Genomic DNA, 12200 nt, shown 5'->3' with positions numbered 1-12200 from the left:
CTTATGTTTAATGACTACTCCGCAGCAGTGGTTCAAAAACGTAAAGCTTTTGCACACATTTGCTCGACATTGGTGAAAAATCAAATACGATTTGCTCTTCTTTATCCTGCCATACTGAAAGTTTTCAAATCGGATGGTTCAGCCTCTCTTTACAGTTCTCCTGAGGAAGCCATTTCTTCCCTTAAAGATGTAAAGGGTCTCACTCCACCTATTCAAGACAAGAACAAGAGACGACGTTTGGATAGTCCTACTGACACGGTAGAAAAAATTGAATGATTATGAATGCCATCTCTATTCTGTTGGACGCTATGTTGCTCATTAAAACTGAGTATTTTTTCTCTATTTAGTCCTATATACAGTATGTTGACTAAATACTATATTAGGGACACCTTGTTACTACATTATTATTTTCTTTAGTCTAGGTAGTAATGCATTTGGTGGTGTGTGTGTGTGTGTGTGTAAGTATGTATTTACTGTATGTATGTGTATATATATGTATATGTGTGTGTGCATGTATATGTATAATTCCACCTTGTATGGTTTTAGGTTTAACCCCTTAGCGACCCATGACGTATCTGATACGTCATGGTGCCGCGGGGGGTGTTCAGAGCGGGGTCCCGCCGGGACCCCGCTCTGAACGGCGCTGATCCCGGCTGACATGTGCAGCCGGGCAGTGCCTCTATTAGCCGGCGCGGGTCCTGTTGCCGCGCCGGCTAATTAAGCCTCTAAGTGCAGCTGTCAAACCTGACAGCTGCACTTAGAGGCTTCAGACCTCACGTCCCTGGTGTCTAGTGGGACGGATCTCCCCCCCCGCGATGCGATCGCGGGGGGGAGATCCGTTCTTCTGCCCGTGCCGGGCCTCAGCGTCGGAATGACGCTGATCCCGGCTCGGCAATAGATTGCTATGCAAGCCTGCAGCAGGCCATAGTAATCTATGACCGATCTAATCGATCTTTGCTGTGTATATACACAGCATTGATCTCTATGAGAGATCAGTGCTGTCTATATACAAGTCCCCCAGGGGGACTTCTAGTTACAGTAAAAAAAAAAAGTTAAAAAGTGTTTTTATTAATAAAAAATCGCCTCCCCTAATAAAAGTCAAAATCACCCCCCTTTTCCCATTTTATAAATATAAATAAATAAACATATTTAGTATCGCCGCGCGCGTAATCGCCCGAACTATTAATTAATCACATTCCTGATCTTGCACGGTAAAAGGCGTCAGCGCCAAAAAATTCCAAAGTGCAAAATTGCGCATTTTTGGTCGCATCAAATCCAGAAAAAATGTAATAAAAAACTATCAAAAAATCGTATATGCGCAATCAAGGTACCGATAGAAAGAACACATCATGGCGCAAAAACTGACACCTCACACAGCCCCATAGACCAAAGGATAAAAGCGCTATAAGCCTGGGAATGGAGCGATTTTAAGGAACGTATATTTGTTAACAATGGTTTGACTTTTTAACAGGCCATCAGATACAATAAAAGTTATACATGTTATATATCATAGTAATCGTAACGACTTGAGGAACATGCATAACAAGTCAGTTTTACCATAGGACGGACGGCGTAAATGCAAAACTCCCCGAAATCAAAACAAATTCGTTTTTTTTTCAATTTGACAGCGCAAATGATTTTTTTCCGGTTTCGCAGCATATGTTATGGAAAAATAATGCCTGTCATTGCAAAGTACAATTGGTTTCGCAAAAAATAAGCGCTAATATACGTCTCTAGGTGAAAAAATGCAAGCGCTATGGACTTTTAAACTTAAAATGGAATAAGCAAAAGCGCAAAAACGAAAGTAGGCTTAGACCTTAAGGGGTTAACCCCTTAGGGACCAAGCCTGTTTGGGCCTTAATGACCAGGCTCATTTTTCAAAATCTGACCTGTCTCACTTTATGCGCTTATAGCTCAGTGATGCTTTAACGTATGCTAGCGATTCTGAGATTGTTTTTTCGTAACATATGGTACTTTATGTTAGTGGCAAAATTTGGTCACTGTCTTGTGTGTTTTTTGTGAAAAACATCAAAATATAATGAAAAATTTGAAAATTTTGCACTTTACGAACTTTGAAATTCTTTGCTTCTAAAAAAAAAAAGGCACATGACAAAAATTAGTTAGTAAGTCACATTATCAATATGTCCTCTTTATTCTGGCTTCATTTCGTAAACATATTTCACTTTTTAGGGTGTTATGGGGCTTAGAAATGTATCAGCAAATTATCAAATTTTCATGAAATTTCCAAAACTGATTTTTTAGGGACCAGTTCTTTTTTAAGTTGATTTAGGAGGCTTGTATACTGGAAACCCCCATAAGTGACCCCATTTTGGAAACTAGACACCTTAAAGAATTAATCTAGGGGTATAATGAGCATTTTAACCCTACAGGGGCTGGAGGAAAGTATTCACAATTAGGCCGGAAAAAAATGGAAAATAGAAATTTTCCAATAATATATTTGTTAAGATTAAAGTATCTCATTTTCATAATAAACATGAGAGAAAATGCACCCCAAATTATGTAATGCAGGTTCTCCTGAGTAGAACGGTACCCCATATGTGGGCGTAAACCACTGCATGGGCACACAGCAGGCCTCAGAAGGAAGGGAGCACCTATTAGCATTTCCAGTTCAGATTTTGCTGAAGAAATTTCTGAGCGCCAGGTGCGTTTGCAGAGCCCCTGTAGTGTCAGCAGAATAGAACCCCCCCAAAAGTCACCCCATTTTGGAAAGTACACCCATCAAAGAATACATCTTGGGGTGTGGTGACCATTTTGACCCCACAGGTATTAGAGGAAAGTATTCAAAAGAAGACAGTAAAAATGAAAAAATAGAATTTTTCCAATAATATGTTTGTTTAGTTTGAAATTTCTCAATTTCACGAGGAACAGGGGAGAAAACTCACCCCAATATATGTAACGCAGGTACTCCTGAGTAGAACGATACCCCATATGTGGGCATAAACCACTGTGTGGGCACACAGCGGGGCTCAGAAGGGAAGGAGCGCCAATTAGCATTTCCAGTTCAGATTTTGCTGAGGAAATTTCTGAGCGCCAGGTGCGTTTGCAGAGCCCCTGTAGTGTCAGCAGAATAGAACCCCCCCAAAAGTCACCCCATTTTGGAAAGTACACCCATCAAAGAATACATCTTGGGGTGTGGTGACCATTTTGACCCCACAGGTATTAGAGGAAAGTATTCAAAAGAAGACAGTAAAAATGAAAAAAATAGAATTTTTCCAATAACATGTTTGTTTAGTTTGAAATTTCTCAATTTCACGAGAAACAGGGGAGAAAACTCACCCCAATATATGTAACGCAGGTACTCCTGAGTAGAACGATACCCCATATGTGGGCATAAACCACTGTGTGGGCACACAGCGGGCCACAGAAGGAAGGGAGCGCCAAGCATTTTCAGTGCATGATTTTCCTGAAGAAGTTTCTGAGCGCCAGGTGCGTTTGCAGTGCCCCTGTAATGTCTACAGAATAGAACCCTCCCCCCCCCAAAATCACCCCATTTTGGAAAGTACACCCCTCAAGGAATTTATCTTTGGGTGTGGTGAGCATTTTGACCCCACAGGTATTGGAGGAAAGTATTCAAAACTAGACCGTAAAAATGAAAAAAATAGAATTTTTTCAATAACATGTTTGTTTAGTTTGAAATTTCTCAATTTCACTAGGAACAAGGGAGAAAAAGCACCCCAAAACTTGTAACGGAGGTTCTCCTGAGTACAATGGTACCCCATATGTGGGCATAAACCACTGTATGGGCACACAGCAGGGCTCAGAAGAGAAGGAGTGTCATTTTAGTTACAGGCAATATGTGGGTGTTTACTGGTTATCTGGGGTGGTAATAGACAATCTCAGGGTGTTTACTGGCTATCTGAGGTGGCAGCAGGCAATCTGGTGGGGTTACGGTCAATCTGGGGTGGTTACGGTCAATCTGGGGTGGTCACAGGCAATCTGGGGTGGTCACAGGCAATCTGGGGTGGTTACGGGCAATCTGGGGTGGTTACGGGCAATCTGGGGTGGTTACTGGCTGTATGGGGTGGTTATGGGCAATCTTGGGGTGTTTACTGGCTATCTAGGGGTGGTTACTGGCTATCTGGGGTGGTGATGGGCAATCTGATGGTGTTCACTGACTATCTGGGGTGGTGACGGGCAATCTGGTGGTGTTCACTGACTATCTGGGGTTGCAACGGGCAATCTGGGGTGGTGACGGAAAATCTGGGGTGGTGACGGGAAATCTGGGGTGGCTGCGAGCAATCTGTGGTGGTTACAGGCAATTTGGGGTAGTTACAGGCAGTCTGTGGCAATCTGGGGTGGTTACGGGCTGTCTGGAATGGTTATGGGCTATGGGGGGGGGATACGGGCAATCTGGGGAGGTTACGGGCAATCTGGGGAGATTACGGGCATTCTGGGGTGGTGACAGGCAATCTGGGGTGGTTATGGGCTGTCTGGGATGGTTATGGGCTGTCTGGGATGGTTATGGGCTGTCTGGGATGGTTATGGGCTGTCTGGGATGGTTATGGGCTGTCTGGGATAGTTATGGGCTATCTGGGATGGTTATGGGCTGTCTGGGGTGGATACGGGCAATCTGGGATGGATACGGACAATCTGGGGAGGTTACAGGCAATCTAGGGTGGTTACGGGCAATCTGGGGTGGTTACGGGCAATCTGGGGTGGTTACGGGTAATCTGGGGTGGTGATGGGTAATCTGGGGTGGTGACGGGTAATCTGGGGTGGATACGGGTAATCTGGGGTGGTTACAGGTAATCTGGGGTGGTTACAAGTAATCCAGGGTGGTTACGGGTAATCCATGGCACTTGACTTTGGTGACAGGCGTAAAAAAGTGCCGGCACCATTTGGAACAAGCGATCAGTGGTATATAGTATATACCGCTGATCACTTGTACTAGGACCACACCGGGTGGTCACCGATCATTGCCCCATGCTCTCTGCCACCTCCGGTGGTGGAGAGAATGAAGCTTGGATCATTTTTAGGAATCCATCACTGTGAACAGAGTCTGTTCACAGTGATGACGGCGGCCATCTTGGATCAGATGGCCGCCCTGGGAGGGGAGGGTCAGTGGCCAGGTCACTAGGGTTAATTCTGGGGATGGGGGGACATGTTTTCATCTCCTCTCACTGTGGATTCACGGTGAGAAGAGATGAAAGCGTTCAGCTGCACTTGCAATGCCCGTTACCGGTAGCCGCCTTTATACTGATAATAATGGCGATCACCGGTGAGGGGACTGGCCGGGACTGACCCCACACTCTGCCCCAACCCCTCAGCTACCTCCGATAGCTGAGAGGAGGGGGCTGCGGGCATTACCGGCGCCGCTGCACTATTCTGCACCATCGCCATAAAGAGCTGATGGCAGCAGAATAGAGCCCATTAGTGATCGCCGTAAAAATCCGTATCGGCGGTCACTAATAACATAATAAATGTATTCTCTGGGTCGCTACGGTTACGGCGATACCACATTTGTATAGTTTTTTTTTAACTATTACCGCTTTGGCGCAATAGAAACTATCTTCCTAGCCAAAACCCACAAAAACTGTCCCTGCATTGCAAGATCCATAGCGTTCTCATCTTTTGCGCGACAGAGCTGGTTTTGGGCTTATTTTTTGCGGGAAGATCTGTAGTTTCTATTGATACCAAGTTTTATATGTATATGACTTTTTGATCTCTTTTATGACGTATTTTCTAAAGTGGATTGATAAAATACAGCTATTCTAGTACTGTTTTTTTATTTTTTTTTTACAGCGTGTGTCGTGCGATATAATTATTGATATAGTTTTATAGATTGGGTTGTTACGGACGTAACGATACCAAATATGTATAGGATTTGTGTTTTTGATCACTTTTATGTAATGTTTTATAGTGTATGGGGAATGTAATGCATCTTTATTATTGGGGGGGGCTGGGGGGGGGGCTGTGTTGTGTTTGGTGCACACTTTTTTCACTTTTTTTTACTTTTACACTAGTGTACATTACTGTACACTAGTGTAAAATACTTTGATCACTGATACAATACATTGCAGTACCTGATGTACTGCAATGTATTGTATCATGCCTCATGCTGACAGGCAATAGCCGCGGCCACCCCTGTCAGCATCAGGCATCTCCATGGTGACCCCGGGGACCTTCATTAGGACCCCGGGATCACCATGGAGACATCGGGACCCCGGACGGCGCTGCGGGACATCACGATCATGTAAGTGACCCACGGCGCCGTCCGGGATCCACCGGGACCCGTTAGATGCCGCTGTCATGGTTTGACAGCGGCATTTAACGGGTTAAACTGCCCAGAGCGGAGAATCCTCCGCTCCGGGCAGTTACAGGAGGGTGTCAGCGGTCACACTGACCGCTGATCCCCCGTCCTGCAGCCGCCGCCGGGCGGTAATTTATTCCGATGCGCCCACCGTTAAAAGGCGTACGCATCGGAATAAAGCCCATTAGTGGCCGCTGTGAAAAGGCAGCATGGCGGTCACTAAGGGGTTAAAGTGTCACTGTCGTGATTTTTTTTTTTTTTTTCAGAAATCAATAGTCCAGGCGATTTTAAGAAACTTTGTAATTGGGTTTATTATCCGAAAAATGCATTTTTATCATGAAAAAGCAGTTTGAAGCTCTCCCCCCTGTCTTCATTGTTCTCCTATGGAGAAAGCTAAAGAAAAGACCAAAACAGGACAACAAAGAGTTAATCTACAAATCCCTCACGGGATATCTCCTGTGACAGTCACCAGTGACCTGTCTGAGCTCAGATTACAGCTGTCACCCAGCTCTGTGCCTGTAATCCTCTGTTATCTGCTTTCTGCTGCCGGCTAACTCCCTCCTTCCTCCTCCCCCTCCCCTCTCCCTAGAACAGACAGGGTACGTCTCCTGCAACAAGTCACAATTTTCAGATTTTTCAGAGTGGATGAAAAAGAGGAAGGAGGGGGGGACCTGGGAAAAGGCTTTTTACATGCAGATAATGGCAGATTTGGCTAATAAACCCAATTACAAAGTTTCTTAAAATCGCCTGGACTATTGATTTCTGCAAAAAAAAAAAAAAAAAAAAAAAAAATACGACAGTGACTCTTTAACCCTTTAAGGACATGGCCCATTTTCGTTTTTACGTTTTCGGTTTTTCCTCCTTGTGTTTAAAAGGTCATAGCACTTGCATTTTTCCACCTAGAAACCCACATGACCCCTTATTTTTTGCGTCACTAATTGTACTTTGCAATTACAGGCTGAATTTTTGCATAAAGTACACTGCGAAACCAGAAAAAAATTCGAAGTGTGGTGAAATTGAAAAAAAAAACGCATTTCTTTTATTTGGGGGAAATGTGTTTTTACGCCATTCACCCTGGGGTAAAACTGACTTGTTATGCATGTTCCTCAAGTCGTTACGATTAAAACGATATGTAACATGTATAACTTATATTGTATCTGATGGCCTGTAAAAAATTCAAACCGTTGTTAACCAATATACATTCCTTAAAATCGCTCCATTCCCAGGCTTATAGCACTTTTATCCTTTGGTCTATGGGGCTGTGCGAGGTGTCATTTTTTGCGCCATGATGTGTTCTTTCTATCGGTACCTTGATTGCTCATATACGTCTTTTTGATCGCTTTTTATTACATTTTTTTCTGGATTTGATGCGACCAAAAATGCGCAATTTTGCACTTTGGGATTTTTTTGCGCTGACGCCGTTTACCGTACGAGATCAGGAATGTGATTAATTAATAGTTCGGGCGATTACGCACGCGGCGATAGCAAACATGTTTATTTATTTATTTATTTGTTTACTTTTATTTAAAACCTGGGAAAAGGGGGGTGATTCAGACTTTTATTAGGGGAGGGGGCTTTTTACTATTAACAACACTTTTTTTTTTTTTTTACACATATACTAGAAGCCCCCCTGGGGGACTTCTAGTATATACACTGTGATCTCTCATTGAGATCTCTGCAGCATAGATATGCTGCAGAGATCCATGAGATCGGCACTCGTTTGCTTTCGGCTGCTGCAGCCGGAAGTAAACGAGTGCCGAGCCGAGGACGGCGCCATCTTGGACGCGTCCCCGGCCGGCATCAGTAACGGAGATCGCTCCTCCGGGACAAGGTCCCGGAGGAGCGATCTCCCCCACTAGACACCAGGGAAACGTTGCCTCCGGTAATCGGAGGTAGCTGTCAACTTTGACAGCTGCCTCCGATTAGCTAATTAGCGGGCACGGCAATCAGACCGTGCCCGCTAATAGCGGCGGTCCCGGGCTACACGCGGCACCCGGGATCGCGGCACTTCAAAGCGGGGCCGCCGCGCGGCCCCGCTTTGAAGTGCAAGTGAGGACATAGGACGTACCGGTACGTCCTATGTCCTTAAGAGGTTAAGTACAACTCCATTAAGTACTAATCATTATATACTGGCTCTTCCTTTTATTTTGTTTTATTTATTTGCTTCCCTGTGACAACTCACACATTTCTCAGGAGGGTAGGGATGTGTATGTCTTTAATTTTAATATATACTCATTTAGTGGAGCGGAGGTTGATGTGACCTCTCCACCAGTTATTTCTTTCTCTTTATTTCTTCTCCATAATGCGGAGTTTGCGAATGCTCCGAACATTGGACAATACGAAAAAAGTCCACATCTCACTTTATTCGCTTAGTTTATATTGTTAACTGTTTTATTCTTAGGTATATCACCTTGAGTTTGTCTGAATATGCTACATGCTATCCTCTTTTTTTCTGCCTGAAAGGGTTACCCACTATATTATTGTGCTTCCACGCAGTGGCGGTCTTTGGCACCAAGCACCCCAAGCGATCGCTTGGGGCCCCCCAACATCCAGGGGGGCCCCCACGCCCTGCTCTTGCGCTCAAGACGGCTGGACAGGGCCGCTGCCCCGCTCGCTGCTGCCATCTGAACTGTAAATATGAGCACTCGTAATGAGCGCTCATAATTACATGCAGCAGCACTGACAGGGCGGGAGACATTGGCTCCCTTCCTGTCAGTCACTCTTGTGGCCGCAGGAAGGGTTTTCCCTGCGGTCACAAGTGGCAGCTTTGTCCTTGTGGTGCAGGCGCTCCAGTGACATCACTGGAGCATCGGCGCCAGGACAAGGGGAGTGCGGCCTCTTGTGATCGTGAAGAGATTGTGAGTGACGAGAAGAGGAGACGTTTGTTTGTTTTATTGTGTTATATACTATATGGGAGGGGGAGCACACAGGGGTCTGTTTAACTGGGGGAGCGCACATCGAAGGTCTATATAAATGGGGGGAGCACACAGGGGTCTGTTTAACTGGGGGAGCACACAGGGGTCTGTTTAACTGGTGGAGCGCACATCAGGGGTCTATATAAATAAGGGGAGCACACAGGGGGGCTATATAACAGGGGGGAACACACAGGGGGCTATAGACTACTGGGGCTTCACAGAGGGGTCTACATACTACTGGGGGCAGCACACAAGGGGTCTATATACTACTTGGGGCTATATACTACTTGGGGCTGCAGAATGGGGTCTATATACAACTTGGAGAGCACACAGGAGGTCTATATCCAAGTCGGGGAGCACACAGGGGGGCTATATACTACTGGGGGAGCACACAGGGGTCTATATACTACTGGTGGGGCACACAGGGGGTCTATATATTACTGGGAGAACATATAGGGGGTCTATATACTACTTGTGAGGCACACAGGTGGTCTATATATAACTGGGGGAGCACACAGGGGTCTGTATACTACTGGGGCAGCACACAAGGGGTCTATATAATACTGGTGGGGCACACAGGGTTTATATACCCCTGAGGGAGCACACAGGGGTCTATATCCAAGGGGGGAAGAACACAGGGGGTATATACAACTGGGGGCAGCACACAGGGGGTCTATATACAACTGGGGCAGCACACAGGAGGTCTATATACTTCTGGGGGAGCACACGGGGGGGGCTATATATAACTGGGCGAATACACAGGGGTCGATATACTACTGGGGGAAGCAAACAAGGGGTATATACTACTGGGGCAGGACACAAGGGGTCTATATACTACTGGGGGAACCACACAGGGGGGTTATATACTACTGAAGGAGCACACAGGGGTCTAGATCCAAGTGGGGTAGCACACAGGAGGTCTATATCCAAGTGGGGGAGCACACAGGGGGGCTAAATACCCCTGAGGGAGCACACAGGGGGCCTATACACTAGTGGGGAAGAACACAGGGGGTATATACAACTGGGGGCAGCACACAGGGGGTCTATATACAACTGGGGCAGCACACAGGAGGTCTATATACTTCTGGGGGAGCACACGGGGGGCTATATATAACTGGGCGAACACACAGGGGTCGATATACTACTGGGGGAAGCAAACAAGGGGTATATACTACTGGGGGCAGGACACAAGGGGTATATACTATTGGGGGCAGCAAACAAGGAGTATATATTACTGGCGGTATCGCACAAGGGGTATATACTACTGGTGGCAACACACAGCGGTCTATTGTTTTGGAACGCGTGTCGAGGGGGGGGGGCCCAGACATAACTTCCTTGGGGCCCCAGAAATGCCAAGACCGCCCCTGCTTCCAGGGTCTCTTCTTAACACCTCCTCTTCTATTAATATTTTATGAAATTAATCACTTGGAATGTTAAGGGAGTACGTTCCCCATCTAAGAGGACTTCTATACTGAAACACCTTAAGAGACTTAGGGCCGATATAGTATTATTGCAAGAAACATATTTAACTGAATCAGATTATTTCAGACTCAAACGTTTTTGGGTTTATGGTTCACCAGCTATTAACCGTAAAGGCGGGGTAGTTATTCTTACACATAAAAATTTAGCCTGTACGGTATTATCTCAATATCAAGATGATGAAGGCAGGATATGTCATCTTCTTATTGATACTCCAGCGGGCAAATATAGCATATATAACGTTTATGGTCCCAACACTCAAGAGACCTGATTTTTAAAAAAAATTGGAAAACCTCATTCTGCAAGATGACAATAATCTTAAAATAGTTGGTGGAGATCTAAATACTGTTCTTAATACAACTGAAGATAGAAAAAGAACTAAGACCCCTACTGTATATACTTCATCAGATAATATTTTATCCAACTTCCTTAATTCTACCTCCCTATCTGATTCTTGGCGTCATCTACACCCAGATGGTAGAGAATACTCTTTTTACTCTCACTCCCAAACGGCCTGGTCAAGAATAGACTACTGTTTAGTGTCACCAGACTCTCTTGGCAGAGTAGAAGACTCTGAAATTCATGATAAAGTAATTTCGGATCACTCCCCTGTTTACAATTAAGAGATTTTTCAGAAGGGATCCGATATTATTTGGAGATTTCCTTCTCATTTAGCTAATGATGAATCATTTATCAAACTATTAAAAAAAATGGTGGTCAGACTTCTATTCTAACAATGCTGAACATACACAATCCCCAATACTTTTCTGGGAGACTGCAAAAGCAGTTCTAAGGGGCCAAATAATTTCTTATGTGGCTGCCCAGAAACGTGAAGCACGTAAAAACTATCTTCAACTTTCCCAAGATCTGCGCTCTACATACTCTTTTCCTGTCTTCCCCTACAGATGACAATAAATCTAAATGGACAGCAGCTAGACAAGCTTTTGAAATTGCACAGGAAAAACTCAATGCTACAGTATATATAGAGATCAATACATATCCCGTTTATTCCGCTATGGTAATAAATCAGGGAAAATGTTAGCTAACCTTGCTAAAGGACGTAGACCTACTACACATATCCCTGCTCTCAAAGATTCAGCGGGTAAGGCCCCGTTCCCACTGAGCAAAGCTAGCGGAATTCCGCGACGGAATTGTCCGCCGCGGAATGCCGTTAGCCTCCCGCTCATAATGGGAGTCTATGGGAGGCGCGCGCTGCTGCTCTGTACGCGCTTAAGAATGAACATGTTCATTCTTCAGCGCGGACAGGGCAGGAGCGCGCGCCTCCCATAGAGTCCCATTATGAGCGGGAGGCTAACGGCATTCCGCGGCGGACAATTCCGTCGCGGAATTCCGCTACCTTTGCTCAGTGGGAACGGAGCCTAATATACAAAAAGATCCTAAAGTCATATCACAACTTTTACAACAATTTTACCGCTCACTATATTCCAAAGATAGGCTTGATCTAGCTGCTGGTAAGAACTTTCTAGAGTCATTAACTCTACCTTCTCTTGATACACCTTCTCTTGATTCTCTCA

The sequence above is a fragment of the Dendropsophus ebraccatus genome, chromosome 4 (genome assembly GCF_027789765.1).
Source record: "Dendropsophus ebraccatus isolate aDenEbr1 chromosome 4, aDenEbr1.pat, whole genome shotgun sequence".
NCBI classification, from domain to species: Eukaryota; Metazoa; Chordata; class Amphibia; order Anura; family Hylidae; genus Dendropsophus; species Dendropsophus ebraccatus.
The sequence above is the reverse complement of the archived record's forward strand: the minus strand, read 5'-3'. Positions refer to the sequence as shown.